Source organism: Lithobates pipiens, unplaced genomic scaffold (assembly GCF_037356315.1).
Source record: "Lithobates pipiens isolate NorthernLeopardFrog02 unplaced genomic scaffold, aLitPip1_a1.2 Scaffold_28, whole genome shotgun sequence".
Classification (NCBI taxonomy): Eukaryota; Metazoa; Chordata; class Amphibia; order Anura; family Ranidae; genus Lithobates; species Lithobates pipiens.
In genome coordinates, this window is record NW_027507789.1 from 199,283,615 (window position 1) to 199,302,775 (window position 19,161).

Consider the following 19,161-nt stretch of genomic DNA (forward strand, 5'->3'; position numbering starts at 1 on the left):
TAACCCCCTACGCCGAAAAACAGCGTGGGGGTCCCCCCAAAGTCCATACCAGACCCTTATCCAAGCACGCAGCCTGGCTGGTCAGGAAAGGGGGTGGGGACGAGTGAGCGCCCCCCCTCCTTAACCGTACCAGGCCGCATGCCCTCAACATGGGGGGGTGGGTGCTTTGGGGAAGGGGGGCCCTGCGCCCCCCCACCCCAAAGCACCTTGACCCCATGTTCATGAGGACAAGGGCCTCTTCCCGACAACCCTGGCCATTGGTTGTTGGGGTCTGCAGGTGGGGGGCTTATCAGAATCCGGGGGGCCCCCAGATCCTGGCCCCCCACCCTATGTGAATGAGTATAGGGTACATCGTACCCCTACCCATTCACCTGGTGGGAAAAAGTGTCAATAAAAAACACAACACAGGTTTTTGAAAGTAGTTTATTAGGCAGCTCCGGGGGTCTTCTTCTGACTTTGGGGGTCTTCTAGCCGGGCTCCTCCACTATCTTCCGCTCTTTTGCTAGTGGAGGAGCCCGGCTTTCTCATTCGTCATCGTCCGAGGTTCTTCTTCCGACTTCTCTGTGCTTTCCGGCTTCTTCTCCCACTCTCCGCTTGTTCTGCCGGGCTCCTCCATCTTCTTCTTCTTCTTCCTCTTCCTCTTCCTCCTCCTCCTCGTACCGCGGCATTGATATGTAAATAGAGGTGACATTCATATGTATATCATGCCCCTAGATGGTAATATCCACTATCACTTCTGCTGAATGCTGCCCACTGGGGAGGTAAAGGGGCATGCTTGAAAGTGTTGCCTAACATCAGCCTGTTTTGCAAAGACAAGCAAATTGGAGATGGAACCTTTTTTCAAAACAGCATGGTGCCAAAGCACTGTGAATTTTGGTGGATGAGAATACGCACTTCTCAGCCAATACATGAGGGTATCATTAACAATTAATGGCACTGCTGTGTATCTGCTAAAGGGCAGCACATTTCTGTAGTGTCAGGAAAGCGTTTCTGCATGCGTTCCTGACACAAAAGTGTGAACGTAGGCTAAATTTCTTAGTTACATTGGTCAGTGTAAATCTTCTCATTACGTTGGGGCTTGGTGTACAATCCTTTCATTCACACTAGTGGCCAGTGTGAAGGTCCCTCTTTACATTGGTGGTCAGTGTACATTCTTCATTACATTGGTGGTCAGTGTACATTCTTCATTACATTGGTGATCAGTGTATATTTCCCTTTACATTGGTGGTAAGTGTAGAATTGCCCTTACACTGGTGGTCAGTGTAAATCCCCTTTTACATTGGTGATCAGTGTAGAAGCGTCACCTTACTTTGGTGGTCAGTACAAATCTCCTCAACAATGATTGTCAATGGTTCCACCTTACATGAAGGTCATTGCATATTCCCCCTTACACTGGTGGTTGGTGTAAATGCTCCTATTAAATTGGTGTAGAAATCCCTCTTTATATTGGTGGGTAGCATAAAATCCCCCATGGCATGGTGGTCAGTTCAAATTCCCCCTCACATTGGTCATTGTAGGTTTCCCCACTTTATACTTGCCAAAGATTTCCAGCTTTGCTCTACGTGATTCAGAATTTGCCACAGTGTACTGCCTCCTAACTAATACCATCCCCCCACCACTGCCACTGATCCCATCAACCCCCCCCAGGATTGCCAATGATCCCACACCCCCCTCCCCCAGCATTGCCACTGGTCCCAGGAGCCCTAGGATCCCTAGGAGTTTTCTGTCTACTGATGGGTCCGCTCACCTCCTCAGTCCCTGGTGTGCAGGCAGTGAGGAGATGATGTGGTGTATCCTTAAGCAACCAATCAGTAAGCAGTAATGATGTGCACTAACCTCTTGCAAATAATCATTGAGCGGTAAGGATGTGCAGTAACATCTAGCAACCAATTAATGAGTGGTAAGGATGTCCAGTAACCTCTAGAAACCAATCAGTGAGCAGTATTGATGTACAGTAATCTCTAGCAACCAAGCAACAAGCAGAAGTCATGTGCTGTAACCTCTAGCAAATAATCGGTGAGCCATAATGTGTGCTGTAACCTCTAGCAGCCAGTTTTTTCAAAAATGCGCTGCAGCACAGCACACAGATGTGAACAGGCTGTATCTATAACATTGCCTGATGACATGCATTTTAGCACTTTCCACCCCTTGCTTTTAAAGAGGAAGTAAATCCTGATGGGTTTGTTTCCTCTTCGTTTCCCTGCAAAGGCAAAGCATAATGGGCTACTATGGATCGCATAGTAGCCCATTATGTGTCACTTACCTGACACAGGAGCCAGCGATGTCCCCGGTTTCCTCACCGACTGGAAGCGTCCATCTTCCTTCCGGGGTCACAGACGCGCGGGAGGTGCCAGTCACGGCATGTCCTTTAATGAAAACGGCTGTCACGTACCTGGTGGAAGGAGCCCGGAGTGCAGGGAGCGGCCTCTCATAAGCCTCTGGCTCGAGATCCCCTGAGAGTGGGAACAGGGACTCTAGAGGTCAGAGGGCACAAGTGCCAAGTCAGTGATGGTGGGTATGGCCCTGGGGCAGACGTCAGACAGTGGCGGGTGCAGGCAGGTGGTTCTGGAACAGCTGGTGAGCAGTCAGCGGCTGGCAGCAGGTGCAGGAGATGGTACAGGAACGGCTGGCAGGCGGGCAACAGGCAGCAGCGGTCACAGAAGGCAGACTGGATCGGCTGGCAAACAGCAGGGTCAAACACAGGCCAGGTCGTCAACGGGCAGGCAGCAGAAGTACCGAAGGAGAAGGCAGAAGCGTGGTCAGGAAGTCCGAGGGTCAGGGCTGGCAGCAAGCAGGAGTAATCAGGAACAGGCCGGGTAGATCAGAGGCAGGAACAATCAGGTTAGCAGAGGTAACTCACAGGAACGCTGTAGACAGAACAGCACCGGGCCACTAGAACGTATTCCTTAAGAAGCCCTCTGGGCGCCAAGAACGGTCGCACGGCGTGCCCGCGCGCGCCCCCGTGAAACCGTGCAACCATTCGTGACCCCGCGCACCCGCGTGCGCACGTTCGCAACCTCGCGCACCCGTGTGCGCACGTTCGTACCTGCTCGCACCCGCGTGCGTCCGTTCGCGCTAACGCGCGCCCAGGAAGACCTATTAGCGCTCAACGGACCAATTCTGTGGATAGGTCTTCCATGGGCCGCTGGATCTCGGGAACGACCATGACAAAGGCACGCCGTGACCCTTCTAAAGTGCGCATGTATCGAATACATCGGCACATGTGCTGAAGGAATCCTCATACGAGGAATTGTAAATATCTTCTAAACCATGTAGGTTTAGGAGATATTTACAGTACCTACAGGTAAGCCTAAATCTAGGCTTACCTGTAGGCAGTGGCGTAGCGTGGGTTGTCATCACCTGGGGCAAGGCAAGTAATTTGAGCCCCCTAACTTCAGGAGCGATCACGGACAGGCCAGCCCTACGCCGCACATGACCCCCATACACCCAATCACAGGGCGCCGGACACTTAACATGGCGGGCCGAGCCCCGGGGACACAGGCATTCAAATTAGGAGGAGATAGCAGCAGTAATTGACATACTGGCGCAGTGGCGCCCCCCTAAATGTCGCGCCCGGGGCCACGGCACCCCCTGCACCCCCCACGCTACGCCACTGCCTGTAGGTGAAAGTGTGTTGTAAGGGTTTACAACCACATGTAAATGAGGCCTAACAGATAAAGAATTGTTATGCTGTTGGCTGCATCATTCTCAGGACTGGATTTACAGAAATACAAATCCTTTGGCACAGGTAAAACAAATGATATACCTGTATTTTCTATGTATTTTTACCTTCCTGGAGCTCAGCTATAACCATTAACACCGACCGTTTAACAGATGTCAAAGCTCAAGATGACAAAAGCTCCCTCTCCTGCTCTGAGATCTAACTGCACCCAGATATCAGCTTCTAAAAACATTTCTAAAAGCACCAATTTTACATTTTAAATCTACCGATCCTTACAATTTGTGCTGAGCGGAGTTCCCTTTTAACGCCCCAGTGCTCCATCTGTATTACAGTATAATGCCAAGTCTCAATGCCAAAGCCCAGCACAACCAGCTAAAGGTGACTGCAGACTGTCTGAGTCTGGTTTATTTTTTGCTGAAATGTTCATAAAATATTTATGGGCTTCTGATGAGCCCCCGCACTCCACTGAAAACTTATTAGCCAGACAAATGCTTCAGACGCTGCGCTGATGGTCCCCGGGGGCCGCAGTTTAGAAGTGGTTTAATCACAGCTTTAGTCTCCAGCGCGCCGGGTTCCTAGGACCAGCCATGATTTAAACCTCTCCTCTTATCATGTGACAACAAACCCCAGTCAATAAATCTCCCCTCCAGCCTCACCACTTTTCTCCGCTAATGTCTATGCTTGGGCCAAAGTGTATGAAAGTTATTATATAATCATCATCATTCATCATTCATCTCCAAGCAATGAATATATCGAAAGTAGACCAGAAGCATCTAAGAAATCACTGAATGAATTGCACGGTAATTGCATTAAATGTTGGAATTTGATATAGCAAACTTCATTTGGGATAAAAAAAAAAATCGATGATTGTTTGAAATTAGACGTCTAATGGACGGGGCTGCAATCGACGGGAATGCACAGCGGGTCATATCTTAGCATTAATTTCCATAGTCTCGTTTCATAATCTTTTTTTTTTTTTTTTTTCAGAATATGAATCGTAGATAAATCTTGGAAGAGGTTCATCTTCTCTGGCCGCTCCAGTTAAATCTCAAAGACGTTGAAAAATGTCACTTAGCATTTGTGCTTTCAATGTTAATATTGCTGCTTTGCAAAAAAAAAAAAAAAAAAGAGAGAGAGCGCACATTCTTAAGCCTCATACACACGATAGGACTTTGTACAAACTTTCCCTTGGATTTTTGTACAAAGGGCGTCGGCCCTGAACTTGTATTGCATACACACAGCAGGACTTTTTCATCCAACTTTCACCAAATCACGTGGTTTTTCTGCTCTTTACCGCCACCTTTGGTCAACTTCTGTATTGTTGTCTGATCTTTTGCATTGGTTCTGAGCATGCCTGTTTGTACTTTGTACAAAAGTCCTATGGTTTTCTGTACACACGATCAGACTTTGCTCCATCGGACTTTTGTTGCCAGAAAGTTTGTCCGTTCGCACAGCCAACAAAAGTCCGATGAAAACCAAAAAAGTTTGTCCGATGGAGCGTACACACGGTCGGATGTTGCTCCAAAACAGCTAATTTGCATGTTTGTTGTCAAAAAGTCTGATCGTGTGTATGGGCCTTTAAGACTTTTTGACAACAAACGTGCAAATTAGCTGTTTTAAGGCAACATCTGACCGTGTGTATGCTCCATCAGACAAAGTTTTTTCAGTTTTCAGCAGACTTTTGTTGGTTGTGTGAACGGACAAACTTTCTGGCAACAAAAGTCTGATGGAGCAAAGTCTGTTCGTGTGTACAGAAAACCATAGGACTTTTGTACAAAGTACAAACACGCATGCTCAGAACCAATGCAAAAGATCAGACGACAATACAGAAGTTGACCAAAGTTGGCTGTAAAGAGCAGAAAAACCACGTGATTTGGTGAAAGTTGGCTGAAAAAGTCCTGCCGTGTGTATGCTTTCAAGTCCAAGGCCGACGCCCTTTGTACAAAAATCCACGGGAAAGTTTGTACAAAGTCCAATCGTGTGTACGAGGCTTTACGTGCGCCTTGTGTTTTTTCACCTGCATAGTAGTCGTTTCATGGCGTCATTTACCTTGCCCCATAGTAGAGTAAATCTTCACATTTCTGTTTCAGAAGTTTCAGTTTGTGTTGAAACATGAGGCATATGGCATGGCACTGCGCAGGTTAATGCATGATCTTTGTCTAAGCCCTTGTACACACGGTCGGAGAATCCATTGGAATGTGTCCTATCGGACCGTGTCGTCGGATAATCTGACTGTGTGTGGTATGCATCGGACTGATTCCGTCCGAATCTCCGTCGGACCCAATTTTCCAACATGTTGGAAATATTTCCCGACCAACTGGGCTGATCGGACATACTCCGATCATGTGTAGAGAATTTTGATCGGACCAAGTGCCACGCATGCTCAGATCAAATTCCTACATCAAAGCTATGAATGTAGTCCCATCGTAATGAAATTACGTCATCACGTTCTGAAAGATCGGATTTTTTCGCCAACTTTGTCCGACCGTGTGTATGCAACAGTTTCAGACAAGATCCGACAGACAAGATCCGACAGACAAAATCCGACGGGCAAAATCCGACGGATTTTGTTGTGGAAATCTCCGACCGTGTGTACAGGGGCTTAAGACCTGACACTTCCGGTGAAGAAACAACATCTACTGGTTCAGGAGAGAGCTTCTCAGTAATTATATCTGACACAAAGACAAACAAGCAGAGCATTCATAGACGCATAGGTACGGCTTGCCCCCAATTTTGATGTGGATGGCAGGGCATAGATTGGGCACTGCGTGAATCAAAACAGGAAATTGCTTTGGCCCTATTGTCTTCTACCTTTGGAGACTAGGGGGAACCTAGGTGAATGAATACATGGACATAGGGGAATTGATTAGCCATGACACTACAAACTTCATGGAAGATGAAAGTTGCACACTGATCAGCCCAGTCACTGTATAAAGGAGGTAATCCCCCTCCCCCCCCACTCCCTGGGCTTAGACATAGAGCAGGGGGTAGGCAGCAGAGCTTCCACTCATTTCAGATCTACACCTTAGATTTACAGCGACTGCACTTCCAAGTGCTCGTTTCAGTGCAAAGTGGATTTGCCTTTCGTAAATAACCCCCATTGTGTGTGACAGTAGTGTCTTCTGCCCCGCTTCAAATCACTCCTACCCCCACAGTAGTATCCTCCTCCAACTCCACCCTCCCACATTGGTGTCTTCTGTCCCCTTTCACATCACCCCCCCCCCCCCAATAATATACTTTGTCCGCCTCACTGTAATGTCTTCTGTCCCTCATCCCCCACACACACACACACACACACACACACACACACACACACACACACACACATGGTAGTGTCCTCCCACCACCCCACACTTGGTAATGCAATCTAAACGCCCAACAGTAGTGTCCTGTGTCCCTCCCAAAGCAGTGTCCTCTGCCCCCATAGCATTGTCTCCTGCCACCACCCCCACACTGTAATGTCCTCTGCCCCCCCATAGAAGTGCCTTCTGAAACTCCCCCACAGTAGTGTCCTCTGCCCCCCCCCCCTCTGTAGTGCCCTCTGCCACCCCATAGCAGTGTCTCCTGCCACCACCACCCCCTCCACACACACTGTAGTGTTGGTGTCCTCTGATCCCCCACCACAAAGTAGTGTCCTCTGCCCTCCCTCCAGTAGTAGAAGTGCCCCCCCACGGAGCAGTGTCTTCTGCAACCCGCTCCAGTAGTATCCTCTCCTCTGTCCTACCCCTGCATAGCACTATCCTTTGCTACCCCCCCAGTAGTGTCCTCTGCCCCCCTCTGTAGTGCCCCCCATAGCAGTGTCCACTGCCCCTCCTCTGTAGTGCCCTCCCCCAGAGCAGTGTGCTCTGAGCCCCCCAGTAGTATCCTCTCCTCTGTCCTACCCCTTCATAGGACTATCCTTTGCTTCCCCCCTCAGTAGTGTTCTCTGCCCCCCCCATAGCAGTGTCCTCTGCCCCCCCTCTGTAGTGCCCCCCCAGAGCAGTGTCCTCTGAACCCCCTACCCCAGTAGTATCCTCATCTGTCCTACCCCTGCATAGCATTATCCTTTGCTTCCCCCCCAGTAGTGTCCTCTGCTGACCCTCTACCCCTCTATAGGTATTTCCTCTGTTGACAACATACCGCTGTAGGTAGCTCTCTTGAGTGAGAGGCAGCACAGTGCTGCATGGAATGAATGAAGAATATCTGACCTGGGGATAAAACAGCCTAATTACATTTGATTTTGCTGTCATTTGCACAAAGGAAATGTACATGAAATTTCACACAACGAATAGCTCTGCAAGTTTTTTTCTAATATAAATACACCCCTACCCTAGGTAACAAGTAAAATTCATATGTGAGCTAAACATCGAGGAAGCTTTGCAGCGGTGTGTCCGGATTCAGCAAGCCTATCACAGTGCCGGCAGTCAAAGTGTCTTCTGCGTGCAGTTTCTTATTCTGAGAATTACAGAAGCAGTGACGGCAAGCTGGAAAAAAACATTGACTTTCACAGGCACACATTTTGGGTCACTTATAAAACTTTAAACCTGAAAGGAAACTAGTTTCCCATTCTCTTACAGTTGCTAAATGTTTTATATCTACAAGATGGAGATCAAAATATCCACCCACTCTCCTGGTCATGCTTGGAAGAATTCTTAAATTTTGTGAATTACAGCCAAATTTAAGAATTAAAAGTCAGCATGAATATCACTCTCGAAATCTATAAAATGATGTGGTTGCCATGGTAACATTTCCGTTATATACTACCCTTGGAGTATGTTTCATTAAACATTATTTGCCTACTTTATGAGTAACAGTATTCATATATGAAAAACAGCTTTTTTTTTGTTACTCTGTTATTGATTTTTTTTTTAGTTTGTGTATGTTTGTATTATTGTAGGCAACAGATCGACATCACATCCATGAGACCGTTACAATTCTGTTAAATCTAGGATTCCAGCATAGATATTTTTATGCATTCCCTTTTGCAATAAAAAAAAATGTGTATTAAAATAAGTAAGAGAATAAAAAATGAAGATGCTGACAGAGATGGGGGAACCGGTTGTCCAAGAAGAATAATGTTATGTGAATGCCTCAAGCCAGTGGCGTAACTAGAACCTTCAGGGCCCCGATGCAAGAAACCATAAAGGGCCCCCCTGAACCCCAGCCAGGGCCCTTCCCTCAGAGTCCTGTGGTGGAACTCCAGGGCGTGGTCACAGGTATGACCTTTGTGAGCCCTGTAGTTCCACCACTGGTATCAGTAGTTTTTATTTTAATGTTTTTAATTTTTAGGTGCCCCATTGGGGGACTGTCCCTAGGCAGGATGGGGTCCCTGTCCCCAGAAGAGATGAGGTCCTTTTCTCTAGGGCAGATGAAGTTACTGCCCCCAGGTGAAAAGGGGTCCCTTACCCCAGGGGAGGTGGGGGTCCCTGTCCCCATGTGAGAAGGGGTCCCTGTCCCCAGGGGGAGATGGAGGGGGTATGTAATAGTGTGTAGGGGATGGGGTCCTCTCATTTACCAAGACCAAGCTGCAAACCGTGCACTCATCCATGTTGGCCTGGGCTCCATCCAGTGTGCTGGACGGGCGATCAGCATATCTCCCAGAAAGACCTTTCATCATCTGTGTATGATGGGGGAGGAGGGGGGCTGGCAGGCAAGCCTGCAGTGTCCCCCGGGGAGCCGTCTCTCATAGGGCTGCACTGCATCTGTGTGCTTAACGTTTGTTTACCCGGGAGAAGTATGCAGTGCAGTGTGGGCCAGACTCAGGGGGGGGGGCGGGACTCTGGCTGGGGAGAACAGACATCGGACTGAGCTGCAATGCATGGAGCAGAAGAGGGGTACTCTGAGGAGCCGGCAGAGGACACAGGTCATGCGGGGAATGCACAACTAAAGAGCAGCCAGTGCGATAGTCGAGCGTGGAGCTCTGCTAGTCACCCTCCACCTCCAGCCACCCATGTGCATGGTGCACTGGTACCCCTAGCTGCCTATGCTGCTGCCGGCCATATGTAGAGGGGGCTGCATGGGCCCCCTGCATCACAGGGCCCAGTTGCAGTCGCGACTGCTGCACCCCCTATAGTTACGCCCCTGCCTCAAGCTTTAGATGGAAGCAGCCACTGTTCCGTATGGCTGTGCCTAAAGCAAGAGCAATGACTTCAGAGGATGGCAGAGTGCAGAAGGATAATATAACCAATGCCTGAGCAAATTGTGGTAGTGAACACTTTCACCATGTTGCCATCGTTGACTAGAGATGGACCGTATAACCCCCTGTTCGGTTTGCGGCAGAACTTTCGAACACCACAAAGGTTCGGGAACCGAATAATGAACCTCACCGAAGTAAATGGTACCTAAACTGCCTTTTTTTTAAGGGGTTGTACTATCTTGTCAGCGATATCTTGCTGGACCTGGGATACAGTGAGAATAAGATTGGACATGCCCTAGTAGACGTTTGTTAAATAATTATAATTTTGAGAACATTCAATTGATTTTCTGATTGTTAGCGGGGTCAGATCAACATTGGTTCTCGCCCACAGTGATGAGAGTGGAGCAGGATGGAAAATATTCAACAAACAAATTTCTAAAAGTGAACTTGAGATTCTTTCAGCAAAGTCCATTCTCTCCAAAGTTGTTAGACGCAAACTTTTTTTTTTTTTTTTTATAAAATAATTTCAAATCACATTCTGTCAGGTCACCTTGAGGCCAGGTGACAGATGCACACCGTAGGGATCAGGAGTGCACCGCAAGGTTGTGGACCCTACGGCTGACTGCTGCGGATGGGGGTCAAGGTGATAAGAAAGGCAGGGCCGACAGAACACCAAGACAGACTCCCAGGGGTTAGAGTGTAAGATACCCTGGGGCGCGGAGTCTAAAAGCCAGCAGGTGTTCACCAGAGCCTCTAGTGGTGAGGATGGACTGGGCTGCAAGTGGCTCCAGGTCACAACCCCCAGGGTTCCCCAGCTCACACCCACAGTAGGCAACAGGAGGATAGGGATAGTGAGGGATAAAGCTAACGACGGGGCCACAAGCAGACCGGAATAGTCAGGGACACGCCAAAAGGTCAGGATCACAGGCAAGCAGGGATAGTCAAGGACACGCCAAAGTCGGTAACGGAACAACAGAAGAGCACATGGCAGGTAACAGGAAGCTAACACACAAAGGTCGATCAGCAGGGTTGGCCTGCAGTGCACAGGTTAATATAGAGTTCTCTGATAGGAGCTAGGGTGGAGTCATGCCAGAGGATGGATTGCAAAAGCAGTCAGGTGAGGGTCGGCTGGTCTCTAGAGATGAACACATGGAGACAGGTAAGCAGACCAACTCTATTGCATAACCATGACAAATTCATTGTGTCATCAAATCTACTGATGAGGATTTTCCTATGAATGTTCATTTGAAAATCTAGTAGTGTATGGCCAGCTTAAGATTGGAACGAGAGTCTGGGGGAGGTTGAGGATATTGGAGTTGCAACTTTAATCTGACTCTGAACACTAAGCAAAGCATCTGATGGTTAATCTCTAAACAGAGCCTTTGAAGTGAATCTAAAACCCCAACTTTTGTCATTTTATTTTATATACAGTGGAATCTTGGTTTACGAGTTATGCAGTTAAAGAGGGTTTTGAAAGACGAGCAACTTTTTTAAAAAATTCTGACTCAGATTGCGAGTGTTGTCTCGCAAAACGAGCAGAATTGAAACGAATAGAGTGTGCAGTACTGCAATTGCCCAGAGGTTCGGGGGCGCCGGAGACACTCAGAATGGTCTGGAGCCGTTTAGAGCCCTTCAGAAATACTCAGAATCACTCGTAAATACTCAGAATCACTCGTAAATACTCAGAAACACTCTGAAATACTCAGTTCCCGAGTGTTTCCGAGCCTTTCCAAGGCTTTCCGAGTTCAGCCGAGCTGTCCCTAAGTGTTTCTGAGGCTCTCCGGCGCCCCCCCACCTCTGGCCACATGCAGCATTGCAAGTCAATGCAGATCGAATTAGCTTTGTTTCCATTGACTTCTATGGGGAAACTTGCATTGATATGAGTGCTTTGGATTACAAGCTTTCTCCTGGAACCGATTATGCTCATAATCCAAGGTTCCGCTGTGTATTATTTTGAATAGAGTAGAGAATGGTTGAAAATCTGTCAGGTTCTCATTTCGGTCTGTGTCCCAGCTTGGGAGATTTAAACTTTCAATGGTCAATGTCTCCGGGGACAAAAAAAAGAGAGGAAATTCAAAGTTTAAAGGGGTTGTAAAGGCAGAAGTTTTTTTTTTTTATCTTAATGCATTCTTTGCATTAAGATAAAAAATCTTGTGTGTAGCAGCCCCCCCCCCCCCCCCCAGCACCCCCTAATACTTACCAGAGCCCCATCTCTCTCCAGAGATGTCCACGAGTGTCTTAGCCATCTGGAACGCTCCTCCTGATTGGGTGAGACACAGCAGCGGCGCCATTGGCTCCTGTGGCTGTCAATCAAAGTCAGCTAGCCAATCGGGGGACTCACAGAGCTGTGACTCATCTCGGGTGCCCCCATAGCATGTTCCTTGCTGTGGGGGCACTCCACAGGAGGGAGGGGCCAGGAGCAGCAAAGAGGGACCCGAGAAGAGGAGTATCCGGGCTGATCTGTGCAAAACCAACTGCACAGAGGAGGTAAGTATAAGGAGGATAACATGTTTGTTATTTTTTTTTTTAAAACAAGACTTTACAATCACTTTAAGTTGTCGCTGAAATAGGAATAAAGGGGAAATCTCCCAATTTAGTTATTACAGCGACATCTGTGCAACAGATAACCTGAAGTTAGCTGTTCTGTACAGTCCCAGAAGTTATTTAACCAAAAGTAAATCTGTATTTTTTTGCTTAACTTTTATCATACACTATATTCAAGGAAAAACTTTCATCCAAAGAATGCACAGAGAAAGACATATATCTGAAAATAACAGACTATTTTTAATAATTTCATATTAATAGAATTGTAGCACCCTGCTAGGATAGGATGCTAGGCAAATGCAGTTCTTGGCTTTCTCTGTAATCAGAAGAGCTGAGATTGATTGCCCATATATGTTCATAGCTCAACAGCCTGGAAATTTGATTGTTCCCCCCTTGCCTCTGTGAAGAACCTTCCAGAGCTTAGGGTGGGAAATTCTAAAGACTGGGCTGGTTATTTGCAATTCTCTAGCCAATCCTTGGGGAGATGTGCCCAGTAGGTGGTCAGAGAGGTGGTAAATTGGCTGCAGCCCAGCTCAGATGGTCTTTCTCCGAGAGGGAACTGATCTGCAAGCTTTGGGGGTCTGTTTGCCCCTGGAGCACTCCTGGGCTGGCTGCTGGACTGCTCTCCTATGGGGTCTATGAACTTGTCGTGCTCTGGGATCTGTGAGTAGAGTTTAATCCTTGTGCCACAGTCCATTCATAGGCCTCAGCCGTCGATGTGTGGACTTTTCCAGTTTGTCTATTTGTGCTACAGTAAACCCCATTGTCCCCAGCTGTAGGGACTTGGACCGTAGGGACCAGACTGTGTAATTGTGCTACCAATTTTGCCTTGTGGCCCCTCAGCTGTAAGGTCTCGGGTTGTTGCAGCCCGTCATTGTCTGTGCTGCACTTTGTCTCATGGTCCCAGGGCTGGACTGGGACAGAAATTTGGTCCTGGACTTCATCCAGACCGGCCCACTTACATTTTGAGCGTACCATCAGCACCCCCTTACGTCAGAGTGTCCCATGAGCAGCCCCCTTACGTCAGGGTGTCCCATGAGCAGCCCCCTTACATCAGAGTGTCCCATCAGCACCCCCTTACATCAGAGTGTCCCATCAGCAGCCCCTTTACATCAGAGTGTCCCATCAGCACCCCCTTACATCAGAGTGTCCCATCAGCACCCCCTTACATCAGAGTGTCCCATCAGCACCCCCTCGCATCAGAGTGTCCCATCAGCACCCCCTCGCATCAGAGTGTCCCATCAGCACCCCCTCGCATCAGAGTGTCCCATCAGCACCCCCTCGCATCAGAGTGTCCCATCAGCACCCCCTCGCATCAGAGTGTCCCATCAGCACCCCCTCGCATCAGAGTGTCCCATCAGCACCCCCTCGCATCAGAGTGTCCCATCAGCACCCCCTCGCATCAGAGTGTCCCATCAGCACCCCCTCGCATCAGAGTGTCCCATCAGCACCCCCTCGCATCAGAGTGTCCCATCAGCACCCCCTCGCATCAGAGTGTCCCATCAGCACCCCCTCGCATCAGAGTGTCCCATCAGCACCCCCTCGCATCAGAGTGTCCCATCAGCACCCCCTCGCATCAGAGTGTCCCATCAGCACCCCCTCGCATCAGAGTGTCCCATCAGCACCCCCTCGCATCAGAGTGTCCCATCAGCACCCCCTCGCATCAGAGTGTCCCATCAGCACCCCCTCGCATCAGAGTGTCCCATCAGCACCCCCTCGCATCAGAGTGTCCCATCAGCACCCCCTTGCATCAGAGTGTCCCATCAGCACCCCCTTACATCAGAGTGTCCCATCGCCAGCCCCCTTACATCAGTGTCCCATCAACACCCCCTTACATCAGAGTGTCCCATCAGCACCCCCTTACATCAGAGTGTCCCATCAGCACCCCCTTACATCAGAGTGTCCCATCACCAGCCCCCTTACATCAGAGTGTCCCATCAGTACCCCCTTGCATCAGAGTGGCCCACTGAGCCATCGGCCCACTGGGAATTTCCCGGTAGTCCCAATGGCCAGTTCATGCCTGCATAGTCCCCATCTGTAAATGTGTCACTGCTGTCTGAGAGAGAAGCGTCCTCTGCAGAATTGCGTTTGGGTGTTTTGGAGTGTCCCAATCCCCATTGTCCTCATCCTATTACAAGTTTATTCAGCAATAAATATTTAAAAGACCATTTACTGAGCCGGATTGAATGGGCTGTTGCTGTGTGCCTCGCTGCCTCTGCACTGTTGTGGGAAAAGAACCTGTTAAATCTACAGTGACCCCATTAGGGTTAGTCCCACAGAATTTATAGGCGCATAACTTTTAGAACAGTCATTAACTATCTGTTTGACATAAAAGGCAAAAATATTGGATGAGCATGTTCGCTTTTTTCACCGCTTGACTTTATCTTAACAATAAAAAGGAAGATATAAGGCCAAATCCCATACCTGTCTTTGAAATCATCCAATAAAGTCCATTCTATGACCTTGAACTTTTTGGCAGAAGATCAAAAGTTCCGAAAGAAGTTCATTAAAAAATAAAATATAAAAAAAAAAGAAGTTAATAGCCGCGCAGCACAAACGGTGTCGGTATTATTACTGAGAGCAGGGCTTGTATTTCAATGATAATCGGAGTGCTGGCTGAGACTTCTCCTGTATTGTTGAATTTGATATTACTCTGGAGGCTTGGAAGCTCTTTCTCCTTCCACTGATAATTTCTTGTGTTGTTCCTTGCCTTGTCACAGAAGGACAGAAAAGGAGGGTGGGGGGGATAGTTTTATATTAATCTCCACGCTGACCTCATACGTTTAGTTTCCTATCAGGAATTCACACCTCTCCTCTGGTAAGAAACGATTTGTTAAATTCAGTTTTATTTGATTTCAGACTTGGAATTCCTGAGAGTGGACCTCTGCCACAGTGAGTCGTGCGGCCACCACTATTATTCTTTTTTTATCGTCAATCTCCTCACTGTAACTTGGTTATTTATTTTATTATGACAGCTTGAGGTTATGGTCTTACCGCCCAGCAGATGATCACCTTGTATTTAGACCAAACGATTGGCTTAATGACATTTATTAAGGGTGCAGTCCAGCCACATTGGAGAAATTTACGCTTAAGCACTGCCCGAGGGCCCCATGCCACTAGGGGGCCCCATCAGGGTTGCCAGCCTCAGTAAAAACCAGGGACAGTATGTAAATCCCGAGATTATAGCTGCCCCACCTCTCCAGTACCTTCTCAGCCAATAGAAACATGTCTGTGTGTACTGTGTGTGTGTGATTGTATACTGTGTGTGTGTTTGTGTATACTATATGGCCCCATAATCTCTGATTGCCTGGGGGCCCCATAATCTCCTATTGCCCGGGGGCCCCATGAGTTGTCAGTCCGCCCCTGGTGCCACCTTTATTATAGGCAGCTTCACTGGTCAACAGAATGCATAATTAGTAGGAAGGGATGGGAAAACTTCAGGAAATAATAAAATTTTTGCCTGTCATAATGGCTGAGATATGTTACATAGTAAGGGAGGTTGAAAAAAGACACAAGTCCATCAAGTCCAACTATGGTTGCCACCTCATCCCTTTAAACCCGAACACATATTAATTACACAGGTTCTGTGGCAGATTAAGGTGGTACTTAACCACTTGCCGACCAGCGCACGACGATGTACGTCGACAGAATGGCACGGCAGGCAAACGGGCGTACATGTACGTCCCTTTAAATTTGCCGCCCTGCCACGCTGGTCGGGACCCCCGTGAGTCCGGTCGCAGGACCCGCGGACTCGATCGCCGCGGGCATCCCCGCGATCGTCTCACAGAGAGGCCAAATGAAGAAATGCCGTTGTAAACAGCATTTCTTCATTCTGCCTAGCAACTAGTGACGCTGATCTCTGCTCCATGTGATTGGAGCAGAGATCAGTGTTCACTAAATGAAAGCCCAACCCCCCCCACAGTTAGTAACACGCCCCTAGGAACACTTAACCCCTACACTGCCACCCACTGGTTAACCCTTTCACTGCCAGTGTCATTTACACAGGAATCACTGCATTTATATAGCAGTGATTACTGTATAAATAACAATGGTCCCAAAAATGTGTCAAAAATGTCCGATGGGTCCCCCACAATGTCGCAGTCACAATAAAAATCGCTGATCGCCGCCATTACTAGTAAAAAAAAAAAAAATTATTAATAAAAATGCTATAAAACTATCCCTATTTTGTAAACGCTATAACTTTTGCGCAAACCAATCAATAATCGCTTATTGCGATTTTTTTTTTTACCAAAAATATGTAGAAGAATACGTATCGGCCTAAACTGAGGGAAAAAAAATGTTTTTTATATATTTTTGGGGGATATTTATTATAACAAAAAGTAAAAAATAATGCGTTTTTTTTCAAAATTGTCGCTCTATTTTTGTTTATAGCGCAAAAAATAAAAACCGCAGGGGTGATCAAATACCACCAAAAGAAAGCTCTATTTGTGGGAAAAAAAGGACGTCAATTTTGTTTGGGAGCCACGTCGCACGACCGCGCAATTGTCAGTTAAAGCGACGCAGTGCCGAATCGCAAAAAGTGGTCTGGTCTTTGACCAGCAAATTGGTCCGGTCTGAAAGTGGTTAAAGTGGGGTGCCCCCTAAAAAAATTTAAATAAATAAAAGTCAGCAGCTACAAATACTGCAGCTGCTGACTTTTAATAATCGGACACTTACCTGTCAAAGGGTCCAGCGATGCGGGGGAACAAAGCCCCCCCCTCGTTCCCTGCTCTGCTTTCGGCGCCGTCATTCGTACTGTGGGCACCCAGCTGTGGCTTCACAGCCGGGCACCCACTGCGCATGTGCGAGCGGTGACTGTACGGCGTGTACAGTCATCTGGGACACGTGACAGGTCCCAGATGACTGTGCGGCGAAAGGGGAAGTGATGTCACCAGCCGGGCAAGGAAGAATGTAGACTATGAGGGACCCCCTAGCAACAGGTATTTAGAGGTGAGTAGAAAATTTTTTTTCCAATTATTTTATTTTTTTTTAAGATTTTTAATCACTTTTTTATTTTTTGGTGGCAACACCAGTTTAAACTCACTTGGTGCCTTATCTGCATTTAATTTGCCTCAGAACCTGTGTAATTCAAAAGTGTTCGGGTTTAAAGGGATGAGGTGGCAACTCTATGGCCGCATACACTAGGGTTGCCACATCATCCCTTTAACCAGGGAAACACATGAATTACACATGTTCTGAGGCTGATTTAATGCAGATAAGGCACCACGTGCATTTAATTACCACCTTCATCAGCCACAGAACCCGTGTAATTAATATGTGTCTTGGATTAAAGGGATGATGTGGCAACCCTAGCGTACACACGTGCGGAATGTCCGACAGAAAAAGTCAGACAGGAGCTTTTCATCGTATATTCCGATCGTATGTACGGCCCATCGTACTTTTTACGTTGAAAATTCTGACGGACCTAGAAATAGAACATGTTATAAATATTTCTGATGGAACCAATTCCTATCGGGAAAACCGCTCATCTGTATGCTTTTCAAACGGACTAAAAACGACGCATGCTCTGAAGCAAATACGAGACGGAGGCTATTGGCTACTGGCTATTGAACTTCCCTTTTCTAGTCCCGTTGTACGTGTTGTATGTCACTGCGTTCTTGACGGTCGGACTTTGGTGTGATCGTGTGTACGCAAGACAGTTTCAGTGAAATTCAGTCGGAACTCCGTTGGAAAAACCTTCAGAGTTTATTCTGACGGGAAAATTGGTTGTGTGTACAGGGCATAAGTCCAACCTATTGTATATCCCTGCATGTTGTGGTCTTTCGGGTGCGTATCTAATAGTTTTTTGAAACTATCGATGCCCCCCCCCCCCGCTAAGACCACTGCCTTTGGAAGGGAATTCCACATCCTTGCCACTCTTACAGTAAAGAACCCTCTACGTAGTTTAAGGTTAAACCTCTTTTCTTCTAATTTTAATGCACGGCCATGAGTCTTGTTAAACTCCCTTCTGCAAAAAAAAGTTTTATCCCTATTGTGGGGTCACCGGTACGGTATTTGTAAATTGAAATCATATCCCCTCTCAAGCGTCTCTTCTCCAGAGAGAATAAGTTCAGTGCTCACAACCTTTCCTCATGCGGATATCCTCCACACCCTTTATTAGCTTTGTTGCCCTTCTTTGTATTCGCTCCATTTCCAGTACATCCTTCCTGAGGACTGGTGGCCAGAATTGGACAGCATACTCCAGGTGCGGCCGGACCAGAGTCTTGTAGAGCGAGAGAATTATCGTTTTATCTCTCTATATATGTGCCTAACAGGAAGGTTTAGGAAGCTGCTGCAAGTACATTATGTGCTTCAGTTCACTGCACATTAGACCTGCAACAGTTTGCCACCTTTTTTAACTTTGTTTTTATTGAATATAGAGGACATACATGTATATTTAACAGTTTCCATACGGCAAGCCCACAACAAGGATGTCATACAGAAATATAGAAGCTGGATTATGGACAAGCGGTCAGAGTGTACTCAACGAATCATCATTAAGCCACTGAATGCATTGCAAAGATACAATTTTGGCACTTTGCCACCTTTAGACTCTTTGGACCTGCAGCAGTTTGCCTCCTTTAAACCCAAGCTAGATCTGCAGTAGTTTTCCCTTATTAGACCTGTTCATTATACCTGCAATATATGTTCACTGTGGATACCATGTACTTCGCTGTCACGTGTGATGAAACGCACAGGGCGGAGCTGCGTGCTAACTCCATCGCGTCTCAGTAATCCTGGAAGTGCAGGTGTTTGTGTATTGCCGGTGACAAAATTGCTTACTGTGTGGCGCTATTAATACTTTTTACAATGTACGTGA